This window comes from Callospermophilus lateralis, unplaced genomic scaffold (assembly GCF_048772815.1).
Source record: "Callospermophilus lateralis isolate mCalLat2 unplaced genomic scaffold, mCalLat2.hap1 Scaffold_65, whole genome shotgun sequence".
Classification (NCBI taxonomy): domain Eukaryota; kingdom Metazoa; phylum Chordata; class Mammalia; order Rodentia; family Sciuridae; genus Callospermophilus; species Callospermophilus lateralis.
Genome location: NW_027514826.1, coordinates 4,270,639 through 4,296,045, shown reverse-complemented (window position 1 = coordinate 4,296,045; position 25,407 = coordinate 4,270,639). Strand labels below are relative to the sequence as shown.

At 46.0% G+C, this 25,407-nt stretch overlaps 1 pseudogene across 1 annotated transcript in view; it reads left to right on the top strand.

Annotated features, from left to right (window-relative positions):
• Positions 1-25,407, top strand: part of LOC143389120 (arf-GAP with SH3 domain, ANK repeat and PH domain-containing protein 1-like) — a 66,936-nt pseudogene that overhangs the window by 40,853 nt on the left and 676 nt on the right. The window contains exons 9-13 of the transcript XR_013155155.1: positions 6,531-6,697; positions 6,788-7,070; positions 8,512-8,645; positions 10,405-10,496; positions 20,488-20,557. The product of XR_013155155.1 is annotated as an arf-GAP with SH3 domain, ANK repeat and PH domain-containing protein 1-like (transcript). The remainder of the gene's footprint in view (positions 1-6,530; positions 6,698-6,787; positions 7,071-8,511; positions 8,646-10,404; positions 10,497-20,487; positions 20,558-25,407) is intronic.

Below are 25,407 nucleotides of genomic sequence, written 5' to 3'. Positions count from 1 at the left end.
CTGAGTGGAAAAGTTGAGCCTTTCTTCCTGGAGAAGAAAGCAGGAGGCAGCCCAACACCTGGGGCAAAGTGGGCAGCAGCCGCCCTGCTTTTAAGCCATGGAGAAGTGGCTGGTGAATCCTTGCTGCAAAGAAGATGCCACACTCTGAGCTTTGTCCCCAAATCCCATCTGGCCAGATGGGACCTCTTCCCTTCTCACTTTTGTTTCAGAAGAGGTGGCTAATGTTTGCATGGTATTTGTGTTATTATATTCCTCTGGTACTTGAGAACAATAATATTGACAGAGCAAACTGTGCATCTGGCAAAGCATGGTGTAAAAAATAATCTTAGATTCCGACTCTTGCTGGATGGGGTTTTTTTTCCCTAGAACTTTAAAGAGCTGCGTTACACCTGAATAATGGTGCTTTCTGAGGTTTCACTTTCTTTTTCTTTTCTTTTAGATAATAGGACATATCATTTTCAGGCAGAAGATGAGCAGGATTATGTGGCATAAGTAATTTGTAGAGTTAGTAGGAACCGCTCCTGGCTCTCCAAGCTACTTTCCCACACTTTTCTCCTTCTTGCATCTGGAGTTCTCAGTCCTATCTACTCAGTAAATGTTGGCACCTCCCGCCGTTTTGGGCCCAGGCTCTCTGCCTCTGGGGTCATTGCTCCCTCCTCTGTGCCCTTGTCTGCTTCCCCCCACTGTTGTCCTCTGGTGCTCACCCATGGCCCTCTGGAGACCAAGAGCTTCCTGAGGACAAGGGCTGCACCTCACTTGTCTTTTAATTATTTCACCCATACTTAGAAAGGCCTTGCTCAGTGTTTGGTGGCCAAATGCATGAGCCAGTGTGCCTGGATGCTTGACTGTGCCTACAAGAGGGCAGGAGAGTCTGTCCTTGAGGAAGAACACTGGCAGGCGCCCTTTCCCTGGGTCACTGCATTGGGAAGAGCCAGGTTTGTGGTCACATGCTACTGGGAGCAGTCCCGAGCCACCTTCCTGTGGCTGCCCTGGGCTGCGGAAGGTGGTCTACGGCTATGATGTTCTCAGCTGCTCACAGCCCTGGTGCTAACGAGGGCAGTTGACCTTTATGCTGTTCAGATTTCTCTCATTTCTGGCAAGTCCCAGGGTAATGTGGGCTGAGTTTCACAAACTCTCAAAGTTCTGTCCCATCCATGGCAATCAGTATTGTCATTTTCCTTTTCTGATTTCTCCTTTTCTGATTACACCCAGTGTGCCTCACACACCTCTTTTCTTTCATTCACTCTCACACGTGCTTCTCTGCAGCATTATTCTCATTATTCTCATTTATTTATGTGTATAATGGATATAATTAATAGGAAATACAAATTGACATCTTGGTTACCAAAACATTTTTGGGAAGTTTTTGCCGTTTTCTGTCCACTCTGAGGCATCTTGTGCAGGGCTGCCTACCTCCCAAAAACCTGTCTCTGACATTGTTTAGTGAACTGGGTGCAACATTTTTCTCTTTCCCTGTGACAGAGGGGAAATGGTAAATGGATCAGAAAGAGACTAAGAATGGGTAAAAGGCATGTGGAGTTGGGAAATACAGCCAAAGAGAATAAAGTGGAAAGGCAGGTTAGGGAGACAGAGAAGGAAGAGCCATCTCTGTGTACCCACTCCTCCACCTGAATACTTATTAAATGCCACTGAGATACCAAGAACAGTGCAAAGCACTGAGAACACAACAAGAAATGTAGCGGAGCCCTGCCCCGAAGGAGATGAGCCATGTGACGTTGGAGCAGGCGCTAAGCACAAGGGCTACTGGGGGGAAGCAGACTCAGGGTGCTCACCTTCTGAGGTTCTTGCGGAAGTGACATTCTAGAGGAAGATAAGCTGTGCTGGCTCTGGCAGGCATGGAAGGGTGTAAGCACTCTGCCCTGCAGGCATGGTCCTGGCGGCAAGAAGCAACAGGCAGAGCAGTGAGAGGCCCCTGGGCTTGATATTCTGAGCACAGAGTTGGCAGAGGAGAAGTGTGACTCAGGAACCAGATTAGAAGGGGCCCTGTCAGGAGGGCTGCCTTCCACCCACAGATTCAGAAGCTGGTGTTTATTGAGGTTATTGTGCTTGGTAGGCCACAACTTCAGGAAGGAGGAACTTTGATCCCTAGTTTGCAGATGAGGAAACAGGCACAGCGTGCCTGTGGCCAGGGTCCTGGTAAACCAGGATTTCAATCCAGACAGAATTCCAAACCCACAGGGGAATATTGCTTCCTGAACTTCTCTAATTCCTCTCTTCCCTCTCTCCCCCTCCTCAGAGCTCTAACTGGAAAACAAATGAGAAATTCACGTGAGATCAGGAGGGGTCCACCTTATCTTTGTGGCCTTCTGTCTAAACCCAGGCCTCCAGTGTCTTACTGATTCTCAGAGCTTAGAGGCAGTTCAGCCCCATTTTGTTAGATGACTGGTTTCCTGCCCGTGGGACTCAGCACTCTTCAGTAAAAATGTTGCTTTGTCCATTGTGAAATTGCCACACATTTTGCACTTCAGCCTTTTCAGGTAGAGGTGGGAGGCTTCATTTTGAGTGATGTACTAGGTAACTGCACAAAGAAATCACATGCCCAGAGGGAATCCTCAGTTCTTTTTTACCTCCAGGTTCACATAGAGGCAGTTTCACTAAATCATTGGGTTCCGAGCCAGTGCAAAAAAAGTGTCCAGTGGAACTAAATGAAAAAAATTCTTTCTGACCAAGGAAGGGGGTGGTGTCAAGCAGCAGTGGCCTTTGCTCCAGGTTCTGCTCACCAGCGCCTTTCCCCTAAGGTATGGGGCCACGGCCATCTCTTCAGTAAGCTGAGGAGAATGAGGATTTTGTGAGTGAGGATGAAATGTGTGAAGCTCCTCACAGGGTGGCAATTTATTTTTTTATCTTGTGAAACTCAAAGTTATTTTTAAGCTATTAAAAATACAATTATGTATTGCTGCTTAGACTTTTTATGTCTGTTACTTTAAAATAATTTAAAAGTTACATATTGTCAGAAGTAGTTACTTTGACTCTTGACCCTTTTGAAATATAGCCACTCCAATTCCATCAAATCTGAATTACTTCCCTGGAGACTTAATTGTCCTTTAAATGTATTTTTTTTCTGATTATCCTGACAATCTTTTTCTTTTTTTTTATCCTGAGCCTTGGGGTGAAGAGACAAATGTGGCAGGCATAATGGGAGAAATTCTGAAAGGGGGCCAACAAAATGGCTTTCCTCCCAGCCTTCCCAGTCCAGCTGCAGGGCCCTGGGAGAGTCACATAACTGTTCTGGCTTCTGTTGCCTCATTTTCAAGGTTTTTTAAAGCCCAGCCTACAGGCTCTCGGGGAATTTTGTTTCAAAATTATAAGTCCTTGGCCCATGGTAGAGACTGGTCCATATTAAGGAGCCGAATGTCATGGTGCCTGAGGAAAGCAAACTGGAAATGTCTGCGATCAGCAGGGAGACCAGTAACAGGAGTCCAGCCAGCCAGTGGCATAGTAGCTAGTCATGTCATACCAGTTTCTTGAATTTTTTTTTAAGAAAACAGTTTGTTTTCTAACTTGAGACTAAATAATTAAAGATACTGTTTAATTTAAAATGTATCGAGTGCCCTGCCCATTCCTAGACATTGGTTCTGAAGTGGTGTTTTCTGCATCGCAGTAGAAAAGGGAAGCTATTCAGGTGTGTCATGATGGCCTGAAGGTGAGCGCCACCTAGAGTCAACGGTGTGAGGTGCAAGCCAGTGCTCAAGCAGATAGTTTTAATTCTCAAATTTCACTATTACTTAGTCAAACATTTTGTAGACGGTGCTTTGCTTTATATCAGCTTCATCCTACAATATATAGAACAAAATAACAGAAAAAATATCCAACATACTCAGTTCTAAACCTCCATATGACGTTTTGAAGATAAGCTTTCATTTTGAAGCCAGTGGCTAGCATTGTTTTTCATTATCTTTTTTAAACTTTGGCTTTTTCTTCCTCATTTATTAAAGTAATACAAACTTATTTTAGATTAGGAAAATTACATAAAAGCAGAGACAAGCAATTTCTCATCAGTTTTTTTCCTAAAGAAAATCACTCAGAGACAACCAGTGTTAGCATTTTGGTGAAATCCGTCCTTTTTAGTCATTACAATACCTGGCTTCAAATTATACAGCAAAGCTGTAGTAGCAGAAACTGGCATAATAACAGACACATACAAATGGTACAGAATAGAAGACACAGAGACAAGCCCATGCATGTACAGTCATCTGATTCTTGACAGGGATGCCAAAAACATAGACTGGGGGGAAAAGAGCCTTTTTAACAAATGGTGCTGGAAAAACTGGTTATCCACACGCACAAGAATGAGACTAGACCCCTATCTTTCACCCTGTACAAAACTCAACTTCAACTCAAAATGAATCAAAGACTTGGAAATTAAGCCAGAAACTATGCAACTCCTAGAAGAAAACATAGGGTCAACACTCCAGCATGTAGGCACAGCTAGGACCCCTAAAGCTCAGGAAATAATGCCAAGAGTTAATAAATGGGATGGCCTCAAGTTAAAAATCACAGCACAGGAAGCAAGAATGTGAAGAGAGAACCTATAGAACGGGAGAAAATCTTTGCTAACTATTCTATGACAGGATTAATAACCAGAATATATAAAGAATGCAAAGAAAATAATAAATGGACACATGAACTAAACAGACTCTTCTCAAAAGAAGAAATACAATCAATTGACAAATACATGAAAAAAAAATGTTCAACATCATTAGCAGTTAGGGAATCAAAACTGAGAAGATTTCATCTCACACAAGTTATGGCAGCCATCAAGAACACAAATAATAATGCTAGAGAGGATGTGGAGGAAAAAATACATACCCAACGTACTCAGTTCTAAACTTCCATATGACATTTTGAAGACAGTGGCTGGCAATGTTTTTCATTATAACTTTTACATCATTGGTGGGATTGTAATTAGCAAAACCCCCATGGAAATCAGTATGGAGGTTCCTCAGGAGACTAGGAAGGGAACCACCATTTGACCCAGCTGTACCACTCCCTTGTATTTATTGTATTTAAAGAATTAAAGTTATACTGTACCATTCTATGCATACGCATGTTTATAGCAGCCCAGTTCACAATAGCCAAACTGTGGAACCAGCCTAGGTGTCCATCAACAGATGAATAGATACAGAAGATATGGTGTATATGCACAATGGAGTATTATTCAGCCATAAAAAAATAATGAAATTGTCATTTTCAGGAAAATGGATGGAGCTTGAGACCATTATGTTAAGTGAAATGAGCCAGACTTAAAACATAGGGTTGTATGTTTTCTCTTATGTGGGAGCTGGAAAGGAAGAAGGGGAGGGGTCTCATAAAAATCAAAAGGAGGGGGCTGGGGTCGTAGCTTGCAGGAGAGTGCTTGCCTCACACATATTGGGCATTGGGTTTGAAGGCACCACATAAAAATAATAAAAAGTAAAGATATTTTGTCCATCTTTAAAAAAATCAAAGGGAGATCAGTAAAGTAGAGCACAGGGACCCAGGGAGGGAAGAGGAGAAATGCTGGGCACTAAATATTGGCCAAGTTATGTTTTATATTGTGTGCATGTATAAATGTGGAACAAATTCCACTATGTACAATTATGATACACCGATAAAAGGAAGAAAATAAATTGATAAATGCAATCATATATATTTATTATCACGTGATATTTTGTTGCCACCATTTAAAAAATCGAAGTTTTTAGGTAATTACATAGTTATGTTTTTACAAGTTCTCTGAACTGCTCAAGGTAAATGAAATTACTTGCAAAATGTTTGTAAGGTAGGGGACATTGTCAGTTTGTGTCTCCTGTGTTCCCTTGGGCTTTCTGTGAATAGACTATGATTTAATTGTTTAGGGTTCTGCTATTTCACATGAGATCTTCCAGCTCCCCCAGGTCAGAGCCTTGCTTGTTCCCCACATCCTTAATCACAGTTAATTTACTTCCTGAGTCTCAACTTCAAAATTCAGAAGTGTCCAATGTCATCAACTAATGAAGTAGACCAGTGGGGACTGTGGCAAAATAATATTTCATGCCCCTTCCAAAAGGGGCAGCTGCCACCAGACCACTCCAGATCCCACCAAGTTTCCCACATTTTGCTTTGTTTTCCCCCAAAATTGAACTCTAGAATGGCTCTACCCCTGTGCTACATCCAGTCCTTTTTGTTTTTTATTTCAAGACAGGGTCTCGCTAGGTTACTGATACTGGCCTAGAACTTGTCATCCTCCTGCCTCAGCCTCCTGAGTTGCTGGAATCACAGGATGTGCCTGAGAACTTGCTTGTTCACATTCCCCTTCGTGGTTATTTCATGCTTTATTAAGCAGCACCCTGTCTTTGAGCTTCTGGGTGGTTTTACGCTTGGACTGGAGGCCGGGGGTTACTGGGTATAGGTGACGGTCCTACAGCATATGTTATCAGGGAGCCTTCACGCTCCATTGTTCATTGTAAATGTCACTGTTTGATGTTCCTTTTTCATAAGCATAAATGTTATGGCTGCTAACATGATATTCCTTCATTTTCACCTGTAAGCGTCCTCACAGACAGGCTTCCACAGCAATGCCTCCGCTGAGCTCTGTCCCATTCCCTCCCCTTCTCCAGTGATCCCTCGCTGGGCCCCTGCCCCCTGGCAACCCCTTGATTCTGCCCCCATAGAAACAAGGCACCACGCGTGTTCCTGCCGGTCCTTAGCTGCACAGGTTTATACTTCTCTGTCTTCTCCTGTGTGGCTTTCCCCTCTTTAAGTCTTTCCTTCGCGTTTCCTTTCTCTCCTTTCCCTCATTTTATAGCTACTTGGGGTGAGGGGGTCTCTTTTGGAAGCTCTTGATGAAAGAGGACTGTTTGCAGTGAAGGGAGAAAGCCACGGCCAACCCTCAAAGGCCTCCTGCCTCTGCTGTTCTGACCGCAGGTGGATATCGGTGCTGACCAACAGCAAAGAGGAGGCCCTGACCATGGCCTTCCGGGGCGAGCAGAGCACGGGGGAGAACAGCTTGGAAGATCTGACGAAAGCCATCATTGAGGAGGTCCAGCGACTCCCTGGGAATGACGTGTGCTGTGACTGTGGCTCGTCAGGTATTTGTCCCCATGCTTGAACTGACCTGCTAAGCATCCACTCTAGATGTAGAATATAGAATAAGCTCATTACTTAAAAGCCTTGCCTCCTGTGGACACCATCGCACAGGCACGCACAACATGTGTTCCCACCATGAACATCCCACCCTTTAGTTGCTCCTACCTACACCCTTTGCTCTGCCTGGAAAGCACCTACCTGTTCTCCTTGATGGCCACCGTGCTCCCTTTCCTATGAGGGTCAGTTTAATAAGCACCAGGGACCTTAAGGGAAGAGCACAGACAGGGTGTCCCATTATAGATCACAAGTCTGCCCTCAGGGCCTGGATGATGTCAGGTCAAATCCCTTTACCATTCTGATCTGCAGCTTCCTCATCCTGCAGTCAGGATAACACACCCCATTATAAGGCATTAATAACTGTGTGTGTGAAGTCGGCTGACACAAAATACCTGACCTTCCTTCCTGCCTGCCCATTGAAACTTCCCAGCCTCTGCTTCACACAATGTCACCCTCCCACAAACTTCTGCTTCCAGGTAGCACTGTGTCGCCAAGGTGTTGGCAACAGCTAGCAATGGCAGAGTGCTTCCCTGTACTGAGGATTGTGGTTGGGGTTTTACTTAAATTATCACACTGAAGCTTCAGAGAAGCTCTGTGAGAAGATGCTGATGTCCCCATTTGATAGATGAGGATACTGGGTCTCAGACAAGGTGATTTGCGTTATGTCACCAAGACAGTAGAGGTGAGAACAGGGAGCCAAACCTGGTGTTCTCGAGTGTTATGGTCTACTTATCGTTCTGCTTGTCACACTGGACTTCACGGGATGCCACAAGCACCTCAGAGAGGAGTCAGGTTTCCTGCCCTTTTCAGGTGTGTGTGATAGTGACTCACAGTGTGAGGAAGTGGCAGAATGAAGACTTACTGCTCAGGTGCTGACCGATCAAAAAGAAATGACCACTCTTGTGGTTGTGCATGATGTGGAGTTTCACTGGTCGTGTGTTCATATAGGAGGAAAGTTATGCCCGATTCACTCTACTGTCTTTCCCATTCCCCTCTCCCCACTGCTCCTGTCCAATCTGGTGACCCCCAAACCCCCACCCCACACTTATTGTGAGGCAGTATTCACATATCAGAGGGAACATTTAGCTGTTGGTCTTTTGGAGAGGGGATTGGCTCGTTTCATCTAGCATGATAATCTCCGGTTCCATCCAACCACAAGAATGGGATCCTAGTTAGAATAAATTATACTCCATGTATGTATAATATGGCAAAATTCACTCTACTGTTATATATATATATACATATATATATATAAGAACAATTTTTTTAAATGATTAAAAAAAAGAAACCAAGGAGCATCAAAGCAAGTTTTATACTATTTTAGCTTTCTCTGTAATTGCATGCTAAATTAGATATCTTGTTTGTTTCATTAAATTGTTTCCACAGAACCCACCTGGCTTTCAACCAACTTGGGTATTTTGACCTGTATAGAATGTTCCGGCATCCATAGGGAAATGGGGGTTCATATTTCTCACATTCAATCTTTGGAATTAGACAAATTAGGAACTTCTGAACTCTTGGTAAGTAATAACCTCTACTTTGAAAGAGAACTTAAAATTTATTTTTATGAATATATTTAATGTTTTGGGATTTTTGTCTCTGCTAGGTACAAAGAATTCTAATTTCCTGAATTTTTATGAGTTTTAGGAAACAACTTTTTTTTTTTTGATGCTGGGGATTGAACCCAGGGGCATTTAACTACTGAGCCACATCCCCAGACCTATTTTGTATTTTAGAGACAGGGTCTCACTGAGTGGCTTAGCACCTCGCTGTTGCTGAGGCTGGCTTTGAACTTGCATTCCTTCTGCCTCAGCCTCCCGAGCCACTGTGATTACAGGTGTACACCACCTCACCTGGCTAGGAATTCGTTTTTATAATAAGTTAAAATCACATGTTCACATTACCTAATGACTTATGTTATTAAAAATAATGAGTAAAACGTTCTTGATTTTATTTGTACTGTTTCTGTTTGTAAAAGTACATATGACTTAGAATTACTAAGTCACAATCACTGTCACAAAACCAGTTACTCCTTAATTCATAACTTCTTTACCTCATAACAGAATAAGCAGTGTGAACTTGTGTTTCTTAGCTTTGTAATGTGGAAAAAAGTGTTATGAACAGTTAAATTTTTCTTTAACCACTGCTCCTCCCATCATGATTCACCTGAATATTGAGCCCTCATCAGATCCAAGTTAAATTGGTGCTGCCATAAATATGTCAAGAAAGGAAACAGAAGGCCCAGGTGGCATTGGCATGATGCCTGGAGCAGCTCCTGAGTGAACACGAGCTGAGGACAAGCTGATGACCTTGCTTGTCACTAGCCTTGTCTGGAGAAAAGTACCAAAAGCTCAGGGCAGCCAGTCCCAGCCAGCAGCCTGCCCCAGCTGAGGGTCCACTGTGCAGTGATGACCCTCCTTGTGCTGTGTGTGCCTCTTCATTCAGAAAATAGGAAATCGTGCTGACAATGGGCTCCCCGTTTCCCTCGGGATTGCAGAGAAAAGCTCAGATCTGATACCTAAGCACTTTTTCCTTTAGTGCACAGTTGGTGCTACTGAATAAAGTGCATCTCCTTGACTTGTGGAAATGAAACCCAGTCTAACACCTAGAAATAGGAAAGCCCAGTCCTAAACATTCGATGTGCAGTAAGCCCAGGCCTTGTCTACTGAAGGATGAGTACTTCTTCAACTTCACCTTGCCCTCAAAATTATGTGAATAACCAAAGGCCCTCTGGGACAAATTTTCTTGGAAATATCTTGAATCCAGAAACAATATGTTCCATAGGTCCTCAGTTACCTGTAGCATCTTAATCTGTACCCAAATATAAAAAGTAATCCTATTTTTCTGCCCACTAGGAGTAAATGTCATCATAAAGAGGAGATGGGCTGGGGTTGAAAAATCTTTTTCTGCCCATTAGGAATTCAGCCTAAACTCACAGATGGAGCTTTCTCTCTCTGATCTCAAAGGGTTTATCAGTGTGTAGGACCAGATTCTATTCTATTCTGGCATTATCACTTGATATAGTAGATGTGATTGATTTTCTTGTCAGCCTCACTAGGGAAAAGAGAGCATGATCTGCCCATTTCTCTCATTCAGAGTTCAGTGCCTGGCATGTAGTAAGTAGATGCTCAGTAAATTTTTGTTGACCAGTTGAATGGATGGTTTATATTCTGAGTCAAATGAAGGAAAATATACATTCAGAAATCGCAAAAGCAAATAATAGGAAGCTTTTAACTAATAGTAAAGAGCTTATTGTATTGTGTTTTGTTTATGTTGCAGCTGGCCAAGAATGTAGGAAACAATAGTTTTAATGATATTATGGAGGCAAATTTACCCAGCCCCTCACCAAAACCTACCCTTTCAAGTGATATGTAAGTATCTCTAATATATTAAATTGTTCACTGTTCTATAATTGTTTTTCTATCCTCCCCCAAAATCTTCTTAGTGGTTAAGTTTTCCCATTATTGGGGAGAAGCACAACAAAATGTATTTTTGGAATCCACAGATTCTTTCCACCATCAGGTAGGTGCAGCTGAGCACCTGCTCTGTGGAGCATAGAACTTCATGAGGATGAGGTTAGTTTTCTACACTTGGAGCACGTTGTGACACATGAAAGACCTACAAAGACTACTGGAGCTGGGCACTGTGGTGCTCACCTATAATCCCAGAGACTCGGGAGGCAGGAGGATCACAAGTTCAAAGCCAGCGTGGACAGCTCAGCAAGACCCTGTTCAAAAAGCAAAAGAATGGGGGTTGTAGCTCAGTGGTAGAATGTTATTGGGTTCAATCATCCCTGGTACCCAAAAAAAAAAGAGAGAGAGAGAGAGAGAGAGAAGAAAAGGACCATAGGAGATTCCTGTCAGACTGGCAAAACTCCCAATGCTTTCCACCCCAATGCTTTCACTCAGTAAGTCTGGGAAAGCAGACATTCTACTAATATGTTGCTGGTGGAAATACAAGATGGCACATTATAAAAAACAAATTAGTGGGATTGGGGTTGTGGGTCAGCAGTAGAGTGCTTGGCTGGCATGTGCGAGGCACTGGGTTCAATCCTGAGCACCACATAAAAATACATAAAATAAAGGTGTTGTGTCCAAATACAATAATTTTTTTTAAAAAAATTACCTATATTTAGCAAAGCTATAAATCTATTTACCCTTTGACTCAACTGTCCCACTTCTGTGAAGTTATTCCTCTTCTGTAGTAGCAAGAGTAGAAACAAAGCAAGTATCCACTTATAGGCCTCTGAGTGAATGTTAGGGTACAGTCACACAGTTGAGCACCGTGTAGATCATTGTTACATAAAAGAAAGCAAGACACAGAGCACCAAACAAAATAGACTGCCCTGGGGAAAGGAAGGGTGCCAGGGAGTCAGTAAAGTACACCTGTCCCTTCAATCCAGGCTCATGTTCAAACTTGGGAACTGAAATTTGGCTCAATTTGTTGATAATTCTTCCTAGATCTCTCACTACCCACTGCCTAGGTCTTAGATTCTGATAGTAAAAGATGCATAAAGGTAGATGTTTATGAACTTAAAATTCACTTGAGGGAACACTTGAAAGCACACAGGAAATCAATAAAATTGCATGCTTTGGGCAGGAGTGGGTGTGAGACTTCAAAGTATTCTTTGATACCACTTTTATGTTTGAGCCAATGGATAGCGCATTTAGAAAGTGGGCCACGTACTGGATGAGGGCTTGGATATGTGGGATTATTCCTATCTCTAATGGCCGAGAAACACTTTGAAAATGTTTGGGGCCCTTAAATACTGCTAATAGCAGTCAGTATAGTTGTTCCTTACTATCACTGGGATTTTGGTTCCTGGACACACCTCCCTCCCCCAGGGATTCCAAAATCTGCAGATGCTCATGTTGCTTATATAAAATGGCATAGTATTTGAATATCACCTAAGTGTGTATACTTTAAATCACTTCTAGATTACTTATAGTATCTAATACAATGTAATTTTAATTAAAAAAAATTCTGGACATGTTCAGAACACTCAGGTTTTTCCTCGATATTTTTGGTCCACAGATGTTTGCTTGAATCCAGGGAGCATTACTGCAGATGCAGAGGACCAACCATGATAGTAATAAAGTGCCAAGCATATCCAAACTATCATTCAGTCATAACAATGACCTTGTGGTGTAGGTGTTATTAATCTCACTTACAGAAGTGGAAGTAAAGGGCCAGAAAAGTAAAGGAGTCCATTGCCTCAAAACAGCCAGAATGTTTTTTTTATAAAATGTGAATCAGATCATGGTCACTCTTCCTTAACACCTGTAAAGATTTCCTATTGAGCTTCTAATAAAGTTGGACTCCTTGCACCAAGGCCTCCAGGGCCCTGCATACTGGGGCTCTCACCTCTACTCTGCCACTGGCCTCCCTGCACATCCTGGCTGCACTCTGGTCTTCCCTCCTTAAGACCCTTCCACTCCCTGGAGCTCTGTTCTGCTCCCTGAAAGCCCAGCTCCTTTCTCCCCGAGTTCTCAGCTTTCATGTTTGTCTCCATGGTTCTCCTCTCTGAAGGAGCAGATTTCTTCCCAAGCACCTGATCATAGTAGAGAAATACTCTATTCACGTGTCTGTCTCCCCACTAGAATGTGTGCTCCATGGGAGCAGTGACCTTGTCTGTCTCGTTCTCACCTGTGTCTGCGTAGCCTGGAATCATGCCTGGTACACAGCGGATAGCCAGCAATCTCTTGAAAATGAATAGCCCTACTCAGAGTCAGCAAGTATAATCAGTTGAGTGACACTGATTGCAAATGTTTCCACAAGAAACATAATTTCAGAGCTGGGAATGTAGCTCAGTGGTGGAGCCCTGGCTAGCATGCACAAGGGCCTGGGTTTGATCTGCAGTATGGGCAAAGAGGGAACAGGAGGAGGAAGCAGCAGGGTAGATTCCATCCTTTCCTGCTAGCCTGCCTGCGTTATAGGGTAGTCCCATCGCCCAGCAGGGTCCTGGCCCACCAGCGGTCAGGTGCTGCTGAATGAACATGCTACTCTACCTTACTTCTTCCTGCCAGTGACTTTCATTGTGGCGCTTTTTTTTTTTGCATTTTCATTGTTTTGCTAGCTAATAGGGAAGTCCTCTTAATGCTTTTAAAGCCTTTCTTAAAAGCCTACTTCAAGCGTTCTAGGTATTTGAATTTGGAGAAAGTCATACCATCCAATTAAATAGGTTGGCACACCCGACCACCATCTGGCCCTGATGCCACAGAGAGGGGAGCGTGAGGGTATGCAGCATGCCTGAATATGTCTGTGTATTATCATAGTAGATAAATATTTTTGACACAGCAGGGTTATTTAGGACACCTGCTTGGGCCTTCTCAGTCCATACGTTCATGGAGCCCAAGGCCCAGTAAGGGACACCGAGGGGTGAACAGTTCTTAACTGGCAGGTACTCATGTACCAAACACTGTTGAAATGCTGAGAAACAGTGTGTCTGTGTTCTGTGAGGGAAAGCAGAGAAGGCTTCACAGAGGAGGAGACTGATGTTAACAAATCAGCTCCCAGGAGAAACGAGCAAGGCAGGAAGAGTGTGTGCATGTGTGCAGGCCCCTATGCACGGAAATACTAAAGATGTCCTAGACAGGTTAGAGGTGGCACCCCAAGGCCTTCAGGACCCTCCGATTTGTCAAAGAGAATAACAAGTAACATTCCATCAGAAATCACACGTTTCCTGTGTAGACTTTCATATCACGTGTTGACCTTCTTTCTAAATTCCACCATATTTTATATACCTACATTCACTTTATAGGGACCCATGTGTTCCTCAAGAACATTAACCAGATTTGTTTTCTAGCTTGAAAAGCTGAACTTTGATTTTTCCAGTGGTTCTTGGGATTGAGCCCAGGGAGACTGTACCCCTGAGCTCGCAGTCCTCCTGCCTCTGCCTCCCAGTCGCTGGGATTGGGCACCACTGCACGCACCACTGCCGCCAGCTGGCAGTTCTTTTTTAGGATTCCTCCTCTGCTCTGAGCTCTCAGTGTCAGGACTAGGCACCTGGTCTTTCTTTTTCATCTCCAGCAGAGGTGGAACGGGAGCCTTTTTCACCAAGAAGCAAAGTTGCTGTGGCTGGATGAAAGTTATCAACTGCCTGGTAGTAAGCTGGGAGCTTCAGAGACCTGCAGATGGGCCTCTCAGCCATCCACTGGGAGCCCCTTGCCACCAGCCAGCCCCAGGATAAATCAGAGTCTGTCCTCAGGAAAAGAGATACTTCTCCACACAACACAGCTCTGGTGATGACTTACACTCTCAAATATTCCTTCCAGAATTACCAAGGCTATTATTTATGCATGGCATGTATGCACGTGTGGAAGACTTAGACAGGTGTGCAGACACAGACATGTCAGTAGCAGGTGTGTCTGCTCACAGACACAGCTGGACTGCTCGCAGGTTGAACTCACTCCAGTCCTGGCATTTGTGCCTCATGTCATGTAACTACTGCTTGGTGATCCTAACACCTGTCTCCTGCTGATGCTGTGTTTCAGACGACAAGGGCAGGGTCAGGCTGGGGGACAGTGAGGCATGCAGGGTAGCAGCCTGCTAGGCACCTTCTCTCCCTGGAACCTGCATCTTCTTTCAGTGGGCCCATATTTCCTGGTCTTTTAGTTCCCCTGAACCTCCCATCTTTCTCAGCCCATGGAGGTGAGGGCCCTCGGACTGTCTGGGGAAGACATCAGTGGAAGATGTGGTGGAGGAGCGGCCTGTTGCTCTCGCAGCCTTGCACATCCACCCAGAGCAGGCCGTGTCTGCCATTCTGCAGCCGAGCAGGCTCCCAGACTGCATCCTTTCTCTCGGATCTGTGCCCTCAACCTAGGATCTTCTTACCTCTGCTCCTTTGTGCTTCATCATCCCTTAAGCCCTGCTTTCCTGGAATCTGCTTAACGGGGCCCGGCCCAGCCACCCCACACGTGCCCACTCTTTGTGCCTCAGGCACAGCAGCTTCCCATGGTTCTCTGTCTCTCCTCCTTTCCCAGGCATGAATGTCTTGTAAAGGTATGTGCTGCTGTGCTCAGTAGAGCCCCCCATGTGGATGCTAGGGTCATATTACCTACATCTAATTCCATCTCTGCCACCTAGTAACCATGTGGCTTCAGCAGGTGTCTTTGAATTATCCTGTGCCTCAGTTTTTCATTCATTAACTGGGGCTAGTCATTATACCTATAGTTTACAGAATATTCTCATGAAATTTAAGTAAGAGACACATGAAGCAGAGGATCCAGGACATAGGAAGCTCTCAGTAAATGCTAGCTAATGTTACTCTCAGTAGCAACATTTTGTTACTGAGATGGCTAGTTGGGAGACTGTCACATGTATCAGAAACCTGTATTAACATCCTGAGGCTTTTGTAGCACAAGCCACAAACTTGGTGTCTTACAGCACCAGATCTATCAGTTCTGTCGTCTACAAGTCTGAAATTCTGCACAACTGCATTTCCTCCAGAGGGTCTAGAGAAGATCCTCTTCCCTGCCCCTCTCAGCTGCAGGTGCCTCCCAGTGTTCCTGGATTATGACGCACACCGCTCCTCCCTCTGCCTCACATGGGCACCTCGCCCCTGCTCTGCTCTGAAAGCTCCCTTTGCCTGTCTTATAAGGATACCTGATACTGTGTTTAGGGCTTGCCTGAATTCCTGTGGTAGTCGCTTCATCTCAAGAGCTTTAACTTAATGATTGTGACGTAGATGCTTTTTCCTAGTAGTTCATATCTGCAAGTTCCAAGAGTTAGGACTTAAATATTCAGGTGGCCATTTCAACCTATCCTCATTTATTCTTTGGACCCCAAAGATTCACATCCATCCCACGTGCAGATCACATTCCAGTGTGCCCAGAAGTCTCACCACCCTGTTGGCCCTCGTTCTTTTTAGTTCTCAGTGAACATGCCAGCCAGCGTTATGGTCAGCACTGAGGCCACCCCTGCCTGCAGCACAGTGGTCTCTTCCCTCGGCCAAGAGCAAGTTTCCACCTGTCACTTTCTGAAGCTTGTACACTTAGTGGGTCCTCCTACCATAGTCCTGTTACAGGACTCGGGCATCTCTGGATTCTGACTGTGGAGCCCCTGTAGCTACCAGGCCCTGCCTCTACCGATGTCCTCATGCTTTGCCCAACCCTCCATGCTGGACTTTAGACAGGAAGGAGAACAGGCACGGTGGCACACACCTGTAATTCCAGCTACTCAGGAGGTGGGGTAGGAGGATTGCAAGTCCATAGCCAGCCTGGACAACTTAGAGACCCTGTCTCAAAACAAAAAGGTGGGCTGGAACTGTCGCCCAGTAGCAGAGAGCTTGCCTTGCACTGTGAGGCACTGGGTCCAATCCTCAGCATCACATAAAAGTAAATAAAGGCATTCTGTCCATTGAGAACTACCAAAAAAATACACACAAAGGTCTGCTGGCCACTGTGGCACATGCCTATAATCCCAGCAGCTCAGGAGGTAGAGGCAGGAGAATCATGAGTTCAGAGCCAGCCTCAGCAAAAGCGAGGTGCTATACAAAATAGGGCTGGGGATATGGCTCAGTGGTTGAGTGCCCCTGAATTCAATCCCTGGTATCCCACAAAAAAGGGGGAGGGGTCTGGGGATGTAGCTCAGTGGTAGAGCAGTTGTATAGCATGTGTAAGGCCCTGGGTTTAATCCCCAGTATTGCAAAAAAGGGCTGAGGGCATAACTCAATTGCAGAGCACCCCAGAGTTCCATCCCCAGAACAACAACAACAAAAAAAAGATGAGGTGGTAGAGCTTGAGTTTGTGCTTGCAGGATGAGGGGAGTAGCCTGGAGGACATAAGCAGGCATTTGATGTTCATCTTGTAAGGATGAGGGCCAAGAGAGTAGCCTTTAATGCATCTACTTCATGAAAAGCCACTTACAGAGACACTGTCTTTCTACCCCTCAAAACCATTTTCTGCCTTCTTCAATTCTTAATGCAGGTGTATGGTGTCATTACCTAGATAAACAACTGCACATGTGTATTTTTAAAGCTGGCTCTTACTCGTGGAGTGCCGGGCATTGTTGAGCATCCTGTATGCTGGAGGTTGTGCTGGTACCTGGGCTGTGAGGACAGGAGGCTCCGGAAGGTTACGCAGCTTGCCCCAGTTCTCACAGCTGGTGCCTGAGGGCCAGGGGTGGTCTGAGCCTGAGTAGCTGAGAGCCCACATTCCTCACGCTCAAAAAGCAGGTGAGTGAGACTCCTCACTGTCCCCTTCTCAATAGTCATTTCTGTACCTGTGAAGAGAAGGTGCTCCACTTAGCCCAGGAAGTCCAGCAAGCAGTGAGTGCTCTGTGGGCTGAGCCCCACTCTCCATCTGCAACAAGTGCAGCTCTAGCCTGACCCGGACAGGAAGGGCCACTCCAGGTGCTCTCTGCCAGACCTGCACCATCCACAGCCCCCAGAACAGCCCAGGCACTGCTTTGCAGAATCCCCACTTCTGTGATAAATGGGGCCATCTGTGTCCAGAGACGTCCAGGGCAGTCTTGATAAGGAAGCAAATAGAACAATGGGCAGTTTGAGTCTTGTGGGTGCTTTAGGATCTTTGAAGTGGCACTTCGTTATACCTCCTCCTGTTTTAAAGAACCTACTTTAAAACAGACCAGCTCATATTTTAACACAATTGAAAAAATAAGAAAATGAGAGGAAAGAGAAGGGAAAAAGATAGCAAAGTAAGATGTAGTACAGGAGGAGTGTGATCTCTTAAATCCCTAACATGAGGTTGCATACCATGGCTGAGAGTGGACCCCAGATTTTACTCTAGGGGTCTCACAGGAATAAACCCAGGAAAAATGCAACAAATCATCTGGTGTGTGATTGATAGGCATAGGATTAATCCTGTTCTTGCACTTGAGATTCCTAAAGTTAATATCTCAGGGCAGTTCCTCCTGGGACCTCAGCCCATCAACATTTAGAGAAATGTCTGCAGTGTGGGTCATGGGAGGCCATCTGTGCACTGGATGAACATTCTTGAAGCCCAAGTTCTGATCTCGGTTCCACCATTCCACGCCTAAGTGACCTCTGGGAATCACTAACATTCCTCACCTTTGGCCACTGGGATTTAAAATTATCTTTTATTATTCTAAAAGATAAGGGACTCTTGTTGCCCCAGTTCACCAATGAGGAAATTGAAGCATAGAAGTTGCTTAAAGTCACGAATCCAGAAACTTCAGAACTGGGATTTGAACCCCTTTCCGACTCCAGGCCTGTCTACTAGTCCATCATTTTAGAAGACTCCTGGGTCCTCCCTGGGCCAAGTCCTCCAGGCCATTCACTGCTGAGCTAATGTCCTCTGCCTTTCCCACAAATTCCCATCCTGCAGCTTCTGAGCTGTATAGTAAGGAGTCTTGGCTCCAAGGTCTCCAGTTGTCTGGCCATGGCCTCCTCCAGGTCTCTCCTGCACACACCTGTGCGATCCACCCACAGCCTTTTCCAGGTTGCACGGAGAAAGAAAAAAGGACTGAACTGCCGCCATCATTTTTGCTCCTCTTCCTTTTAGTGCTGTCTTATTTTTAGGAATGTTTCTAAGCCAGGCTTTTCTTCTGGGCACAGCAGGTGGCCTTTGCCTAGCTGTGAGATTCAAGAGTGGAAGGGGACGAAAGAAAAGAAAGAGCAGAGCTACAGAGGCATCAAAACAGTGTCTTTGAAGAGTGGCACGTCATCTTGAGTGGCCAGAAAGGAAGATTAAATGCACGTGGGACCAGACCACAGCCATGATAACTCACCTATGTGACTTCAGAGAGAAGGACAGCAGTAGAGCCAAGGGGTTCAGTCTGCTGGTCTCCAAGTCACTCGTGCCTCTCACATGTAAAAAAGTGAATTAATAGCCATTGTTGGAAGTGTTTCCACCTGGAGAGGGAATCCATGGATGTGACTTTTTGATAGTTAGGGCTCATTTCAGTCTGAAAGGGTAGAATTTGAGATCCAGGACTGTAGACTCAGTACTGAGCATGATGCTGGGCCGGGGGAGCCAGGGGAGAAAGCCTACCTTAAAGCAATCAGTTCAGATTTTACAAGAGATCCCAAAGAAGTCCTCCATTATCACGTTACAGGCTCATGGATACACTGATGGTCAGCAGTATCTTATCAAAGTTAAACAGCACTGGTTTGAAAGTCTTTGATGCTGGCAATGCAGTTGAACTTATGTCTTTGTGTATAGATACCCTAGAATCAGGGACATTCCCTTCAAGAGGCCCCAACACTGCCAAGCCCTCCTGATTGAACAGGTTCTGGAGGCCTGGGAGGGTGGAGGGTAAGGTTTAGTGTCCAGACCTGGAGGTGGTCTCCCTGGCTCTGACCTGCTACTTCACCTTGGGCAATTTTGCTTCTCTTCATGGTTCACCAAGTGTAAAAGAGAGAGGGTGATTATATTACTTCTCATAGGCACGATTACCTTGAGACACTTGGTATATTGCCTTGCTCAGAGTAAGTTCTCAATAAATGTAGTTTCTGTGATTAATGTTACCATTGGGGCATCATGAAGGGTGGCAAAGAGCATATAGATTTGTGGTCAGGACTCCAGGGCATTTTGAGATAGGGTCTCATAAGTTGCTGATGCTGGCCTCAATCTTCGAATCCTCCTACCTCAGCCTCCTGAGTTGCTGGGATTATAGATGTGCGCCAGCAAGCCACTTTTATTCTAACTGGTCTTTTGACTTCCTCTGGGCAGAAGCACACTTACATTCACCTGCGGGCCTCTGGTTTTGCCACTCCCCATGAGGGAGTTCATGTGTCATGACCTCCAAGGTGGATAGTCCCTGTCCACCCCTGCCACTTAGGTTGCAGACACCCATTTCCTCTGGATTTCCACAGTAGCAAACCTGACTGTCTTTGTTTCATTCCAAGTTAATAGTTGCCACCCACGAGGCTCCCAGGAACAGTGGCATTTCATGTGCCTCCGTGCCCACACTTCACACTCATGCTTTGCATATAGTAGGTGCTTAAGAAATGTTAAAATATGGATGAATGACGAGTCAGTGGCTCAGGGCCATGACTGTCATCAGCACCCTCCTTATTGTGCCCACAGTGTGGGGGTCAAGTGTGTCATCTGAGTGTGGTTACCAGGGGCAACCTCTACGTGAACTTGACACTTTACTGTTTTCTTCCTGTGCCCCCAGTCTGAGGCCAGGATCTGAGCCAATGGGACACCAGGTCCTGTGATCTTAGAGGCATTGTCAAAAACCAGGCTGCTCTCCTGTGACGTGCTCCTCCACTCGTAATAAAAACACCAACCCCAAAACAATGCTTCATTTTGTTTTGTTTTAATGCCCCAAACGCATACAGCCAGAAGGCTGAGGTCTCTTAAATACCTTTCTGGAACCTCAGGGATCCCACCTGTTTGCAGAAGCCGTACATTCCCTATCTGATTTCCCTCGTAGGTAACGATGTGGGTCCGTCATCTTCAAGTAAGACAGCGAACAAGTTTGAGGGGCTGTCTCAACAATCCAGGTAAGCCCTCTGAGCTCCTTGTTGGACTTGGAGTTGCGATGGGAAGGATTCTGCAGGTGGCTGAGGCTGTGTTCCCAGTGCCACTCATGGTGTGGTCATTGGCAGCGTGGCTCATGAGGAGAGGCTGGGCGTCCACTCTCGGGCATCCTGTCCTGCATGGGGCACTCCATCCATGGGCAGTGCAGCCTCGTGGCCCTGAGGTCAGAGTCAGAAGAGGGTCTGTGACGGCGCTCCTGCCAGATGAGCTTTACTGTTGCTTCTGATGTTTTAATTCTGTGACTTTGTTATGTCCCCCTCCACCTGTTCACAGACTTGGAAATTGGAAAAGATTCTCCTCAGGGAAATCTGGAAGCCAGAGCTTTTCAAACACAAAACCTCTTTCTAGATTGGCTGTTTGTAAGATTTTTGTAGGTGGGGCTAACCCTGGTGTTCCTTTCTTCCCTCCTTTCCCTGAAGGGGGACAGCTAAAAGCCATACTGTTTATCCAGCCCACCCCAAAGGGTTTTCTCTGTAGAGGTGCACCTCAAATATCAGACACAAAGAACCACTTCCAGACCCTCAGGAGAAAGAATCAGCTGGTGTGCCAGGGCCATTTTGTAGGGTTTAGCAAAGAAAAAAAAACCCCTTTCCTCTTAATGCTGCCGTCACATTTGACCCCTGTATCCCTGTGGGATGGACCCAATCACCATTATCCTCAGCTTCACAGATAAGGAGACTGAGGTTCAGAGCAGCATGAATATCAGAGCTGGCTGGTTCCACACCCTGCTCCCAACTTTATCCTCACTTGGTCCTCCTCCACCCCTGCTCAGGGGGCCAGAGAGGGGAGGGTGACACAGAGAAAGCACCTGCAATGGCCAGGCTGGTTGTAAACCAGAGCCAGTTGGCAATCTCTGCATTCTCAGTCCTCCGCACACATGCCCACACACTTGTGCACACGGCACTGGCCCTGTGCTCACTTGTGATAGGAAGCTGAAGGTGCAGGCTGGGTGTTGGTCCAGAGTCTCCATGGAAGGACCATCCGTCTAGACCCTGGCCCTGGCCTTGGTGGCATGACCAGGAGGAACCATGGGTCAAGGTCTTTGAGAAGATGCCAAGGCAGAACATGAGCAAACACACTGCAGAATGTTGGAAGCAAAGCCCTCCAGCACTTATGCTCCTTGTTCAGTAGTGACCGTCTGGACAGGGTTGCCCTCCAGGCTGCAGGGGTGGGAGGATTGACAGGGAGCTACACAGGGGCAGTAGGACCCAGGTGTGCGGGGGCCGCATCAAAGGAACAAGTGCCTCGTCCTCTTCTCCTTGACTCGGTTGCTTGGTTGGAAGGCTTGGCCATTTTTTTTCCTTTCAATGCATTTAGGACAGCAGCCGGTCAGAGGCCAGGAAGGGGGCATGGGATCAAGAAAAGGTCCTCAGCAAGGGCTGCTTAGGCTGGTGGCTGCTGTTGCTTCTCGGGAGCGCAATGCCCCTGGGGTGCTCAGGGTAACCGTAGCGTCTCCTTAGAGGGAGACAGTGGCTGCCTGGCGCTACCGCGCGTGGAGCAGACTTCTGCTCTGGGCACTTGGGTGTTTCCCCTGCACAGGTACATGTCCTCCGGAGGGCCAGCCTGAGACTTGGAGGCCAGGCCATCTGGCGTGGAGGAGGAAGGGGCTGAATTTCCATTGTCCCCCACTGGCCCAGGGACCTTCTGCTAGCTAGTGACACTCCATGTACCTCAACTTCCTCATCTGAAGATGAGGTGACAAGGGCTGCTTCATGGGAGCTGATGAGGCAGGGTGCTGTGGTCAGTACGTGACGGTCACAGCTTGTGGTGGCCAAGTGCTTTCATGCACGTTATTCCTCGAACAATAAGAGCTCTGAGGCAGAGTGTGGCTTTATCAAACTCCTTGGCTTCGGGATCCCCAACCCTTTCCCATGCTTCTCAACCAGGCAAAAGGAAGTCCTGAAAATAGAGTAATATTTGGTTGAATTCTGAAAGAATCCTCTAGGTAATTCTGTAAATGCTTCGATTTCTTTGAATAATATTATAGAACTACTGATATTATAGAACTTCTAGATCCTAAATGGTTGTTATTTCTTGGTCAGCACTGGTTCTGCAAAGACTGCCCTTGGCCCAAGAGTTCTTCCTAAACTGCACCTTCCCAAGGGACAGAGGTCTCATCTCTTGTTCATTGATCTGTCCAAAATGCCCAGAGCAACACCTTGCACATAGGAGGTGCCCAGTAAATACTTGTTTTTAAAAAGGTTATAAATTTATTTATAAATTCAAAATCTGTGACTAGCAAAACACTGTAGTTTTTCATTTAAAAAAATACCTTTCCAGAAGACACTGTCATGATCTCCAAGTCTCTCCCCTCTGGGACACTTGAGCAGACAGACCTGGGGAGTAGTACTGGCTCTTCCACTTCCTAGCTGTGACCTCAGGCCAGTGACCTGGTAGCCTCACACACCTCAGCTCTAAAGTGGGGAATGATGCCTACTTCATGGAGTTTATAGGACAGAGTGCAGTCATGCTCAGAGGGCCCCCAGCAGGTGGGTGGCAACAGGACCCCCCCTAAGATGGCATCTGTCATGCCATAGAGAGGCACAAGCTCTGCACAGGACAGAAGGCATGTCTGCCAATGCTGCTCGGCAGCAGAGACACTCCACTCTGACCAGGTCTTCTTCAGACCTAAACAGAGTTTTCCTCCACAAACCAAAATTTCAGACTTCTAGTGCAGCGCCAGCCTTGCCCTCAGAACTGCGGAGCCCATCAGACGTCTGCTTCCCTTTCCTGGGAGCCCAAGGCCAGCATCAGCATAGGTCCTGGCAGAGGCCCAGGGGAGCTGCTCTGGACTGCTGGTGCCTGGAGCCAACTTCTGACCCTGTCCCATGTTCTGCAGCCTAGTTAGAGTAGAAGTCAGTGTAGAGGAGTTAGAATTTGCCACTCTCCCAAGTTTTTCAGCCTAGTGGCCATTTGGAAGGACATCAGCAGAAGGGGCCGACTCCCTGTCAGGAGGGGACATCTCAAGTGGCTGCTGACTCATCATCCACGGAGCAGTGAGGGAGCACTCCCAGAATTTGCTGAGTCTCTCTCTAGAGTTAGGTTTTATTGGTGACAGTGTTCATTTTTATCCTGGCCTCAAGAGCTTGAGCTGAGTTTGCTAGACACTGTCCTCCACCTTCAGGCTGCCCAGCTTCTGACCTGTGTCTCTTGCCTGTTACCCCTGAGTCCCTCTCCCTGCCTCCCAGCAGAATTTTCCTGCACCCAGACCAAATGTCCACCTAGGCTGCTGCTGCCTGCTCCCCGTCCCCACCCCTCCACGCCTCCCATCCCTCCTGTGCTGTTTTTTGCTCTCTCACCTGCACCTGTCCTGACAGCTAGACCAGGAATAAGGTAACGCAGCCTCCCAGACACTTGTCACTCATCTCCAGCACTTCCCAGTTTATACCTGATCCCATTCTGTATATATCCCTATCCACTGGCCCCTAGTAGTTCTGCCGCAGACCCCAAACATGTGATTTTATTCATATGCAATTCATCCTCGCATATAAAAGGTTAAAAATTCCTCAATATCATCAACTACACAGTGTTCACATGTCAAATTTACTAGCAAATTTTTTATGAATTATTTGAATAAGAATCAAGATGAAGTCTACACATTTGATTGATTGATCTGTCTTCTAAGTTTCTTGGACCAAAGTTTTCCCTCTTGGCCTACTTTGTTTCTGTAATAGGATACCTGGGGCTGAATACCTTTATAAAGAAAAAAGGTTATTTGGATCTGTAATGCTGAAGGTGCAATGTTTGGCAGTGCATCTGGTGATGGTCTTCCTTCTGACAGAGTCCCAAGGTGATAAAGGCTCACAGGTCTAGAGTCAGGAAGCAGGCTTGTGAGAGCAGGCATCACGTCCTCAGCGACCTCTTCATTAGGATTAGTCACAGGGGCTCCACCCTCATGACTTTAACCCTGATCACCTCCTAGAGCCTCCATCTCCTAGCGCCACAGTCAGGGTAAGTCCCCACCCTCATAATATCTCCCAGTGGGAGTTATGTTTCAGCACAGAGCGCACTGGGGAATACTCAAACCAAGATTTCTGTTTCCTAGCTCTGGAGCCTGAACAGAAGTGATATTATTACTCTCACAGAAGAATCACCGCCTGCCAGGTCCCATCAGTCAATTCTTTACACATATTAACTCATGCAATCTTCATGAACCCTTTGAACTAGGGTTTTAGAGGTGAAGACACTGAGGCACAGAGATTGGGTAATTCTCCCAAGGTCACACAGCTAGTTAATGTTGAGCTTGACATGAAGACGTGTCTGAATGCCGTAAGTGCTGCTCTGCAGAGCTGTGCAAGGCTGTGAGAGGCTCAGTAAGTTGTCCCCGCTGAGCCTTGCAGCATGTGCAGCTGGTGAGGGAATGGGGAGAAGCCCTTCCAGGCGCATTGGGTAGGGAGACAGTTGCAGTGTTGGGATTCCGGTCCCCTATACTGTGTCAAATGACATCCTCAGTGTACGTGTGTGCAGAGCGGGAGGAGGTCGGGTGGCCATAGGGACCTCTCTTACCTACTGCGTGAATCATATAAAAAAAATAGGAAGTAAATTATAACAGCCATAGATTTGATAGAATTCCCCTTCAACATTACATCTGTGCTACGCGTAAAGGATTTTAATAGCTCAGCAAGTACTCTTGCTCAAACAGTATATTGATAAAAGTCTCGTTTGTAGAAAACACACAGAAAAATCAGAAGGACGCATATTAAAATGGCTACCTGTAGAGGTAGTCTTATGGGGCAGTTTTCTTTTCAACTGTGCTTTCCAATTTTCTGGGAATAGTATCCTTTTAAGGGGGTTTTAAATTCTGAGTTAAGGT